Source organism: Mercenaria mercenaria, chromosome 17 (assembly GCF_021730395.1).
Source record: "Mercenaria mercenaria strain notata chromosome 17, MADL_Memer_1, whole genome shotgun sequence".
In the NCBI taxonomy this organism is placed as follows: domain Eukaryota; kingdom Metazoa; phylum Mollusca; class Bivalvia; order Venerida; family Veneridae; genus Mercenaria; species Mercenaria mercenaria.
The window spans coordinates 70,660,981-70,672,384 of record NC_069377.1 but is presented as its reverse complement, the minus strand read 5'-3'; positions in this window follow the sequence as shown (position 1 = coordinate 70,672,384).

Below are 11,404 nucleotides of genomic sequence, written 5' to 3'. Positions count from 1 at the left end.
CTACGTACAAAAATGGAAATACGTTCAACATAATTTGATATCCTTTCATGAATCTTTCATGATTCAGACACGTCAGTAAAGAAATTTTTAGTAATCGTCCAAAAGATACAATTACTTCCACTTATATAGAAGAGTTTCTGTAGAAGCGTCATGTGCAGACCGATAGGTAATGCCGCATGACATGTGGTACATGATTAATTGATGAAACTTCATTTATGCTGTAATCATTAATTAATTAAGTATTTGAATTGTTCTTTTAACCTAATGAAGTTTTTCTTTATTTTTACGTCGCAAACAATTTAATTAAAACGCATTCTGCTCTTTTTCTGTGGTGATTTATAATGATATCCAGTCTTTTTTACCAACATCCTAGTCATTGTTATGAAAGACGGAACATTTTTTTATAAAAAAAACTACATGTCCTTTTTCAAGCAAGAGAGCAATATAGACGTAACTTCGATTGAATTTTTACATTTCATTTCACCCGAGTGAATGGATACACCAGGTGCTCCATCAAGAAGAATACAAGAAAATTCATTGATGCTAGCATCAAAGACGCCGCCAAGTGTTGTGTCTAAAGTAACAGTTTATAGCAAAATGAGAAATCACCTAATCATTACTTTATTTGTCTGACGCTACAAAGTATCAACAACAGAAACAATATATGTTATAAACTGTTAAAAAACATGAAGAATAAACATGATAGAAAATATTCCACATGCAATACAAATCCACTGCTGCAATGACATTTGACATTTCGCGTAGGTGGTCCCTTTACATACAAAATTAAAGATATTATTTCACCAAGGCCACATCTGTGGAATCTTATTTTATGCAGGAGCGTGTGTATGAAGTTTCACAAAACTGCAGTTTGTTGGAAAACTGAGGTTTATGTAAAAGATAATTATTTCAAAGCAGTGGTTCACCTGAAACCATAATTTTTATTATCATGTAAATGTAATGAGTGTTTTCTAGATTCAAATGATGAAGTTTCATAGACCTTATCTCCTACATTTATAGATTTCAGAATGCAGAATAATACACAATTATACTGTTTCCGTTGCCAAAATAAACAAACATTTGTCCAAGAAAAGAATGATGAAACATGAGTAATCTCTATATTGCCCCTATTCACAAAGCATGAATCATTCATGTTACTTTTGGAATATCATAAATTCATTTTTTTCGGAAGAACGATTAACTTGAAGTCCTCGATGAACCGTAAATAAGACAAAAGTTAAAAATAAAGTTAACAAGCGGCACTTCCTTCGTTCATTTCAACATCTATATGCTTATTGAATACCTAAATTATAATATTTTAATACGTTTTTTATACAATGAATTTTATGCAGGCAAGTGAATTTTCCGTATATTTACTTTTTTTGATTATTCTCTTCTTCCAAGTTTTACTGAAATGGGTATTGTAAAATACATAATGCTCCAACTTGTCCACAATTCACAACGTTTGCGGTATAACAGTATGTGTAATTTCTATTAGAGAAAGAGATAGGTAAGTAAGGTTGCATGCTAAGATCAAAAATATGAAATCTTGACTTACAGATAAACCTGCACCCATATCAATAAATCGGTCAACATTTTGACCGAAATTGTAAATAAAAAATATTTTCGTGCTCTCCAAATAAAAGAGAGAATGAAACAGATAACACTGTTTTATATCACAATTAAATCTGTTGCATTACATACATTTTTTTATGTTTTCCTTTTTGCCATTTTGATTTTGGGTTTATTCTCTAAAATCTATTTGTGCATTATCGTTGGTCATTTAAAACAATTCACTGTTGTTCAGTTTATCCCTCCGAAACTATCATTACATCTTTACAGGGTCCGAAATAAAAAGTGTATCCCAAATACGCGAAGCCGCCCTCCCGGGGGCGTCGAATAAAACGCAGAAATCTATACCTTCCCAAAATAGAAGTCCTGTGTTGCATCCGAGAATCGCAGTCCATCGCAAGAGAGAACACAGACATTTACAAACGACCATAAATCCGTAGTAGTACCCATCGGGGTAGATTAGTGTAGTTAAAGTGGTCTTTTTCCTCTTTTACTGGCAGTAAATAAAAACAGCGCACCAAAGTGTTTTTTTTTTTTTCATATCATAAATCCTATTTTTTCTTGGGGGAGCCCCCCACAAACCCTCATATGGGAGAGGGTGGAACACAATCTCCCTATCCAACTCCTTTTGGCCCTTTGCCTTTACCTTCAAAATATCTAACAAATCAGAATGGTTTTTAATCGGCCGGGCCAGAAATTTGCACAAACCGGTACAAAAGTTGCGAAAGTCATTTGTGCAGTAAAGAATCGTTTTCCCATAGTCCAATACTGGACAGGTATAGTGACCATTGCAACGGACAACAGCCAATTTTTTCTCAGAGGGGGTCCGATAGCCCTGCCCCTCCCCCCCCCCCCGCCCCCGACCCCCCACTCTGGAAATATTGAAATTTTAGCACTTCCTTTTTTGCTTCTGGACAGTTTTTATGGACTAACCTGTTTTAAATTTGGGAAAATGATAAAATCAAGCTTCTTGAAGGTAAAATTTCTTAGTTTCTTTTAGATAAATAATAATAATTATGTCGGGGTCGTATAGTACAGCCGCATATACATTACATGCAGTCGTAAAGTATGCCTTTTTTTTCGAAAACATTTTCTTTCCTTCTTGTCTTCTTTCCTTTTTGTAAAGATTTCTACAGGGGGTCCCGGACCCCCGTCCCCCCCACCACCCTCACCACCCCCTGGAACCGGCCGCATGGTGAATATCATGGCTTTCTGTTTATGCAGGTAAATTTGTGTTAGGTTAAATTTCAACAGAGCACAATTGTCTGAACAGTGTTACAAACACATTACCTTTTTTTTTCAGGCAAGGGTGGGGGGGAAAAATGGTAGACATATGTAAGCAGAATCATTTTTATTAAAAATAAAAAACAATTGAGACAAACATTTCCAACATCTTGGACGTTTTTCAAAATCCCATGTTAAAACATACATAAAGCCCGAAACGCGTGAAATGTTCCGAATGTAAACCGGAGTGAAGTAAGCGCTCTATGTATAGAGTAGACTATGCACTAGATTTGAATTAAACTGGGCAAGTCTACTTACTTATTACTTGAGGATTGAAAAAAACGTGTTTTATTTAAACGTTGCTCATAAACAAGGTGGCGGTTTTGAACTGCTAAAGTACAACAACAGTTAATTCACAAACAAATCGTACGGTATGTTTTCAATAATCAGTAGAAGCTAGTCGTATTTGCCATATGAGACCTGTTTCACCCGTAAGTAAAGAATTCACAGGTCCATCATGAAATATTTTCCCCAGCGCGCATATACTTTACCTATTCATTATGATCGCGATCAACAACCACGAACAAACGCTCATACTCAATTTCCTCGGTAAATTTTAGTCTCTCTGTACGGCCATGATAATATTCACCATTAGGTGGGTCATACCTTAAACAGGACATCAAGAATTTTATCTACATCCTTAACTATATCCACCAAAATATCTGCCTGTTTTGTGTGATTTCTTTTCTAGCGTGCCGCTGTAAATGTTTGAAGGTTTGATGTTATAACTGTGGCGAGAAGTAGCGTGTTGTTGCACAATAGCATGCTGTTTCAATCTTCTGAAAAAATGGTCCTACTTTTTAATTTTATCTTTTGGCAGTTTCTGTGATATGCAGGCTCCATAACCACCAATCCTCCCTCTAAATTCCAGTTTGTTTAGTTCTGCCCATTGTTTACACGTTTAGGGCACAGCCATTATTTTTATATTCGGACAATACGCCGCTTTTCATGGAATAGCACTCTGTGCAGCATCATTGCATAATCAATGCGCACATCTGATCTTTTCTTAAATATATATTTCTGGTGTTTTTTTAACAAGTGTAAATGTTGAGTCTTGCTCAAACCCGGCTAGAGGCGTGGGACGGTATCTTGCAATTTCTACTACCGTCCATTCTAGACAGCTCAAATCAAACGATCCCCAATATTTACGTTAAGTCCGTGTTAGGTGACCTGATGGTTACCCACGTCCACCGCAAATGATTCACAAATTTTACGGCAGAATTTGGTTTTACATTTCATTATTTTGAAATTTTATACCGCAAGCGCTATTTGAAATAAATCATAACTTCTATAACACGGGCTGTAAACACTAGCTCACACTCTTTATGGAGGTGAGTTGAAAAAAGAGCCAGCGATACTTCAGAGGCGGCGCTAATGACCGGAACTACACGAGAAATGTAAACAAAGACAGAGTGTGAGTTTATTTTTAACTTTCTGTAACAAATTTAGGTCCTTATTCCAGAAAAGGGGCAATGTTATTGCACTCGAATTAGTTAAACCTCTTATGTATGCAGGTCGATCTGCAGAGCGAAGGCATTTGTTGACGACATTAGAACATTTTGAAAATGTAAACAGGACCGAATTAAACCGAAAGTGGACATATGTCTAATTTATTTCGCTCTAATTTACAACAAGTCAGAGATTTTAAAGTCATCGTTCGGATGTTGTTGAAAAGAATGTCTTATTACTGTATAATCTACCCAGATAGCAGACATGCGTTGGCCCAACGTTGGCCCAACGAATGATTTGCAACGTTGGCCCAACGCCAATATGCTAAATGGTGCGCAATCTTGGCCCAACGTTTGGTTACAAACCGTTGGCCCAACGACTGGAATCCAACACTTATCGTTGGGCCCTCCCTTGGGCCAACTATGGATCCAACACTTATCGTATTTTGGCCCTCCATGGGGCCCAACACATTTTTTTTCGTCTATATGGTTGGGGTCCTACGTTTGGCCACTCAATCTCTCTTTGTTGGCCGACAGAAAGGATGCAACGCTATTCCAACGATAACGATTTGAAAAAATAGACTAAAATAAAATTATTTAGTACACAAATTATTTTCAATAATTGTGATTTTGTTTAACATTTAACAAAAATAAATCTAACTATATATATTAAAGTTTGTTTTGCAAGTCTCCTGAAGAAATATAACCGAATAATTTTCAATCACTAAGCATGTCAAATATTATTCCAACCATATATAAATCTATTTTTTTCTTTTTTTTCATTAACTTGATAAATCCTATAAAATGAATTTACTTCTTTGGCGTTTGACAACAATTTTTGAAACAGTGCTTTACAAATATCACACGATACAAAGTTCAGCATAACTAACATCTTAGGTATAAACGAAACGTTTTAAGACTCTTCCTCTTTTCGAAATAATTAAACAAAGTCTGAAAAAATTAATAAATTTATCCTAACATACCGAAAACTAGAATACAAATCATATGCCCCCGAAAAAGTAAATGTTACAAGAATTCTGAAGAATGCACAAAAAATATACCAAATAAAAATCGTACGGCAAAAAATCATACAAAAATCTAACAAATAAATTTCTTACCTCGATCGAGCATAAAGTTCTAGCAAGACAAAGAAAAATTAATCAGACATAGATTCGTCTATAATGTCCGAAGGTGGTGTGCGCAAGGCATATCTAGTCCAGTCTATTAAAAGGGTAAATGTCCCGCCAACAACAAAATTTCATTTCATGGGATACACGGCCTATGCGTAAACTCTTGACTATTTGTAATTCCAACGGGATTCACGATCTAGCCGGTAAATCTGACTACTTTGGCGCGGATTGAAATTGACAAATTTGAGGCCCCATTATAGTGGTTTTTATTGGGATAAAACCAAAATTACTGAAGTTTATAAAATATCAACTTTCTTATTACTTGAACGCGAATTTAAGAAATTACTATGGAAATTTAAGTTTAATGAAATACAGAAAAACATTAGAGGTAATTTTATGCGTGAAATCTGACATTTACCTCAATAACTCAAAAATTTACAAAAGATGATGCAATACCTGCATTTCAATAACAGTAAAATAAGGCCCGTATGTCAATTTGTGACACACATCGTCCCCCCATAAAAAGAAAATTTATAATATTCCTTAAATGAAACAAAATGACAACTGAAAATAGCAAACACAAATAAGAAAACACCCACAGGTCACTAACTGAACATCATGAAAATATAGCCACCTATGTCCCTACACTCTACTACAAATAATCAGCGCCTACAGTTTTTTCTCTACCAGGAATTGCTCTAATACTGATCCTATATGTGCTGCAATCCAATGCCCATCTCATACACCTGGAGTTTGCTAAGTTTCGCTTTATTCAAATAAGTGAGATTGGGCTGATGATCCTGTCCTCTAATACAAAGTCCTTACCGAAAAATACCGTGTGAAACTTACATACTGTCCATACTATCGCAAAACACTAAACTATAAACCTCCTTCTCATCACTGAGTACTATTGCTTCCCTAGGAAGCAAATTTCCTACTAGCATACGCTACAGGATAATTTCTCTCCACAATTTCCTGAAGTAATACGTCCCAAACCTACAACCGAAGCATCTACTCTCATTATAAAAGTCAGATCTAAATCTGGCAACTTCAAAATAGGGAGGACCCATTAACTAGCTCCAATCAAATCTGGAAAGCTTTTCTTGACTTTCACAGCCCAGTCTTACCAGATTTGGCTGACCCTTTTTCGTCATATCTGTGAGTGGAACTGCAATGTGCGGGGCAAAAATTTTGGGATAAACTTTCTGAAAATGACAACTACACCTAAGAATTGAACGTATGCCTTCTTGTTTTTCGGTCCTCTCGGCATCCTGTATAAGCCTGTACCTTATTTGGAACTGATTCAAGGGTCGGACATCTCCTATCATTTTGCCCTAAACATTCTAACTTCTTGAAAACCTATAAAACACTTAGTCCCCCGTTTTTTTGCGGTTAACTTAGCCTCTCTTAGTCTGGTAACAACTCAGAAAGAGCTATAACATGTTCAGCTGGCCATGTGATTGTATACACCAGGAAATCATCAATGAAGCATTCCGAGTGCGCCTAAGGTCCTTCAAAACCTACCTCATCAGTCTATAAAACGTTGCAGGTGCGTAACTAATACAAAGGAAGGGCATCAATAACGGAATTGAAACAAACCTTTTTTCGGGGTTTACAAAAGCATCATGTTTTTTGCCTTTTCGAGACCAAGGACAACCTGCTGTAACCTTTGCTCAAGTCTATTTAGAAAAATATCATACTTAATAGCTTTGAATACATCGCCATGTTTTGGCATAGGTTCCGCAATTCGAAACTGTCAGTTTGTTTGACCGGGAGAAGAATCTATACAGAACCTATAACTGTTATCTTTTTATTCCTTATGGAGACAATGGTGGAAGGAAAAATGAGCATTAGAATGGTTCGATTACTCCCAACGTCCAAACATTTTAAAATCTACTTCCACTTTCACTACTGGCAGCGAATGAAAAGAATAGGATAACCCCCTTTACTCTTACGAACTTAGTTGGACAACTGAATGTCATGTACAACTAAGTTGTATTCCCAGGAATAACTGTTCAGTAACAATCGAGAAATTTTTCTAACAAATCTACTACTTCCTGTTTTACATTCTACTGTACCTCTGGATTTATCTGTACATCTTTGTACGTTTTCTGTACCCAGCATTATAGGACACAAAACTTTATCCTTTACTACTCTACTCGAAAAACTCATCACTACATTCAATTCGGATTCTAATCTGTCATAATCCTACATCTGATCACCTCTACAATAGCGCTCCAAACCTTTACTTAAATATACCCTTATCTGTTATAGACATACTATCATCCTTCCTTCCACAGTACTGTTTCAGCCATGTTTGTTGCGTGAAAAGTGTTGCCACTGACCGTTCCAAGAAGGCGGTGCCCCCACTGTTTCCTTTTGGTTGTTCGTTTTGGTTCTTGGTGAGTTTGACTTTGTGTGCGCGCGTGTGTGTATGCTTCTTGTTCGTCTGTCCTTATGTGTATGGCTATGGGGTGGTGTGTGTTTTGTGTGTGTGTGTGTGTGTGTGTTGTTCGTTTTGTCCCTGATGATGTAAGCTTTGAGTGTGTGTGTGGTGTCACGTCGTTTGCGTGCTGGGGGTTCGTTTTGAGGAGGCTGCGCTTTTTGGTGTCGCGGCACTCCCTGTTTGAAATTTTTCTTTGTATTCCAACTTTTCGTCAACCTCTATCCTGTAATCTAGTCTTTTACTACCTCTACTACTACGATAAAGGAACCCTTCCAATGTAACAACAACTTATTATGTTTCGTAGGTAACAATCCAAGTACCTTACTACCTGCCTTAAACCTCCTATCCTAACCTTCCTATGTAATACTTCATGTATCTAGCACTACTTTTTGCTAACTGTTAATCTGACTCTCTACACGTATCCTCCAACTTTCTTTGCAAATCCAAACATACTGTAGTGATTTTAACCTCATCATTCTCACGTCTTACCAGCCCATAAACTCTCTAGCACAGTTATCGGTCCACGGATTTGTTCTACCATAAAGTAAACTCAAAGGGAGAAAATCCCAAACTTTCTTGCGGACTTCACGGTAAGCAAACAACATAGCATCAAATACCTATCCATTCTAGTCTCTCACTACACAATACGCCGCTTCAACATTTGCTACAAACTACCGTTTAAACTTCCTACTAAACCGTTTACACATAGGTGATACGGTGTTGTAGTTAACTGCCTTAATGACAATACCTACAACGTCTGGCCATAAGGTCTGACGTAAACTGTGGCTCCACAATCGGTAAGCATTTTCCTCTGGCACTCCTAATCTACAAAACATATCAACTAATGCCATCTGCTAACCTAACAGTTTCAATACTAGTATGCAATAGCTTCGGAATCTAGTATCATAATACTACCATAGACAAAATATATCAGTTTTTTTTTCCTATCAGTCATAGATTCTATCGCACCCAACGATGTCGACAGAAACTCCTCTTAAAACGGAGTATCATTCAAGGCATTTTTCCTAACGGAACTTTACTTACCTACACCTTAGCGTATTAGTACGTTGACAAAAACTACATGACTGAACAGTAACCCCTTAACCTCCATGCCATTACTCCTAGCACAGTAAAATTCTCCTAATACCCTATCACTAGTTTACCTTACACCTTAAATGGCCTGACAGTAACGAATCATGTGCAACTTTAATCACAGTTTCTCTAAACATTTAGGTTACAATAAACTGTCTACTTTTGTCTAAATTACTGGGCGTATACTCCTCTATATAACAACTCTATTCCTTATCAAAACCTAACTGAACCTTTCCCTCAACACGGCTTAATCGTACCTTCCTCAGCCTTCATTCCCAACACAAATCTAAAGTGCTAATCTTTCTGTTTGCTTGTCTAAGAATTTCTTCACTAGATACATCCTAAAATCTGAGACGGAACTTTAAGCTTTACCTTCTTCTATAACTTTGGCTTGCGCCCTATTTCTACTGCTGACGCTAAACTACTAACTGAGGTTCTACAGCTCCTCCTACATTACCAATTATAAACCATCATGGGAAGGATTATCTACAACCAACGCCTCTACTGTACCCTTGACATACGACAATATCTATCTAGCTACATCTAGCCTATGTTCGACATCCCACTATGTACTTACATCTAGCGTGTTTTCTTTCTCTAAAAATTGCTTCTACTAAGTCCCGTATTCACTATCACACATGTACACCAACCTGTATTCTCTCGCATAGCGATTACATCCCTACCCTTACAAGTACCACCCGGGTGTTTGAAGGACATGTAACTTACACTAAGCATACCTAACTCGTCAACATCACTTATTACATAAATAAACATACTATTTCCACTCTCTGACCTATCTTGCTTAACTCCTGTCTCTATCACTATTTCTTCCTCTACCTCTACACCTAGAATCGGTCACGGCCTCTACCTCATTACTATTTTCCTTACTATATCAATTCTCCAATTCCTTCCTCCCCTTTAACAACATTCCTGTTCCTCTCGCTCTACTTCTAACTCTGCAGCTGCATAGCACTATTACCGCCCGTACTTTCCACACCTACAGTAATAAAAGCTAGCCCTTTCGACCACACTTATTACACTTCAGTACAACCAAAGGGTTTGATAACCTTCTCACCTCTATTAGCAACATTTGCTACACACCTCTATTACTACGCCTACCATTACGACTACTAGGAACTGTCTTCTGAGGGTATTTCATAGGTATAAGGTTCCGGTACATAATGATCCGATTCCACGACATACTTGGACCTCCACAGTCGTTTGCAAACAAATCTGCATCTTCTGCTACATCCTTAGGCTTTAACACTAACCTCTACTACTCAAATTCTGGTATAGTATTAACTATTATATACATCTACAAATATGGTCCCTAAGTATAAAAACAAAAAACCCTCGTACTTTACTTCCTTACCTAACTCAATCTAAGAGCCAACCCTTTAGTATCTACTTATTCAGGCTAGCAACATCACAAAGGACTCATTATCACGAGGCCTTTCTGTTCTAAAACTTTTTTCTTCCAATCGTGTCATGAGTTCGAACTGACGTAAGCAAAGCGGCTTTCCAATTTATTATACCTCCTTCCTATCTTCCAACGGAAGCCATCAAAAACCTCTCTTGCCGTAACCCTTTTAGAAGGAACGGTAAGTTAAGTGACCATATCTCTTTATCCCAATCCTTGCGCAACAGAGTACGTTTCGTACACAAATCAAGAACGCATCCATGGAACATTTTCTCATCAAAAGGGAGACATCTAAACCTTTTCCTTTTTTCTACTCATCTTTTCAAATTCTTCATAAACTTATGCTCTAGTATCTAATTTCCCCTACTTTCTGCATCCCCTTCCTCTGTTTCTAACTTCCCTAGCTAACATTAACCAACTTCTCCTTTTCCATTTCTTAACATTATCCTTTTCTATCAGTACCCCTAACTAAGTTCAAATTCCATCTTTTTCCATCTGCAACCTAGAATCTAACTCTAACTTTTCCCTTTCTCTGCCTCTAACTTTCTCTCTCACTATGTCTCTCTCTGCTTCTACCTATCTTTCCTCCTCTGCATCTAATCTACTATGTCTTTCCTCAACGTCCCTAGCCTGTTCTTCCATAACAAATAACGTAACTCCTCTCTTTGTAACCCAAACTCATTTCCTACCTTTCGTTAACACTACTACACTAGTGAATGTTTAAACACTATATAACACACAGTACAACAGCTACATAACAACCTGAGACACTAGTTAAACAAACGTGATGGAATACTAGACAACACTAGTTTACACGAAGGCTATACATTACACTGAAGCCAAAAAAAACCAATACTATACACTACGTAAATACTACCCAAAACGTGCCTCACTAAAATAATAATACAATAAGTTGCGCAACAGTACATGTGTCAATCAAGTTGCATCTCAACAATCACAACAATGTACAGTGACAGTATGCTGTAACATACCCTACTAGCAATATCAAAAT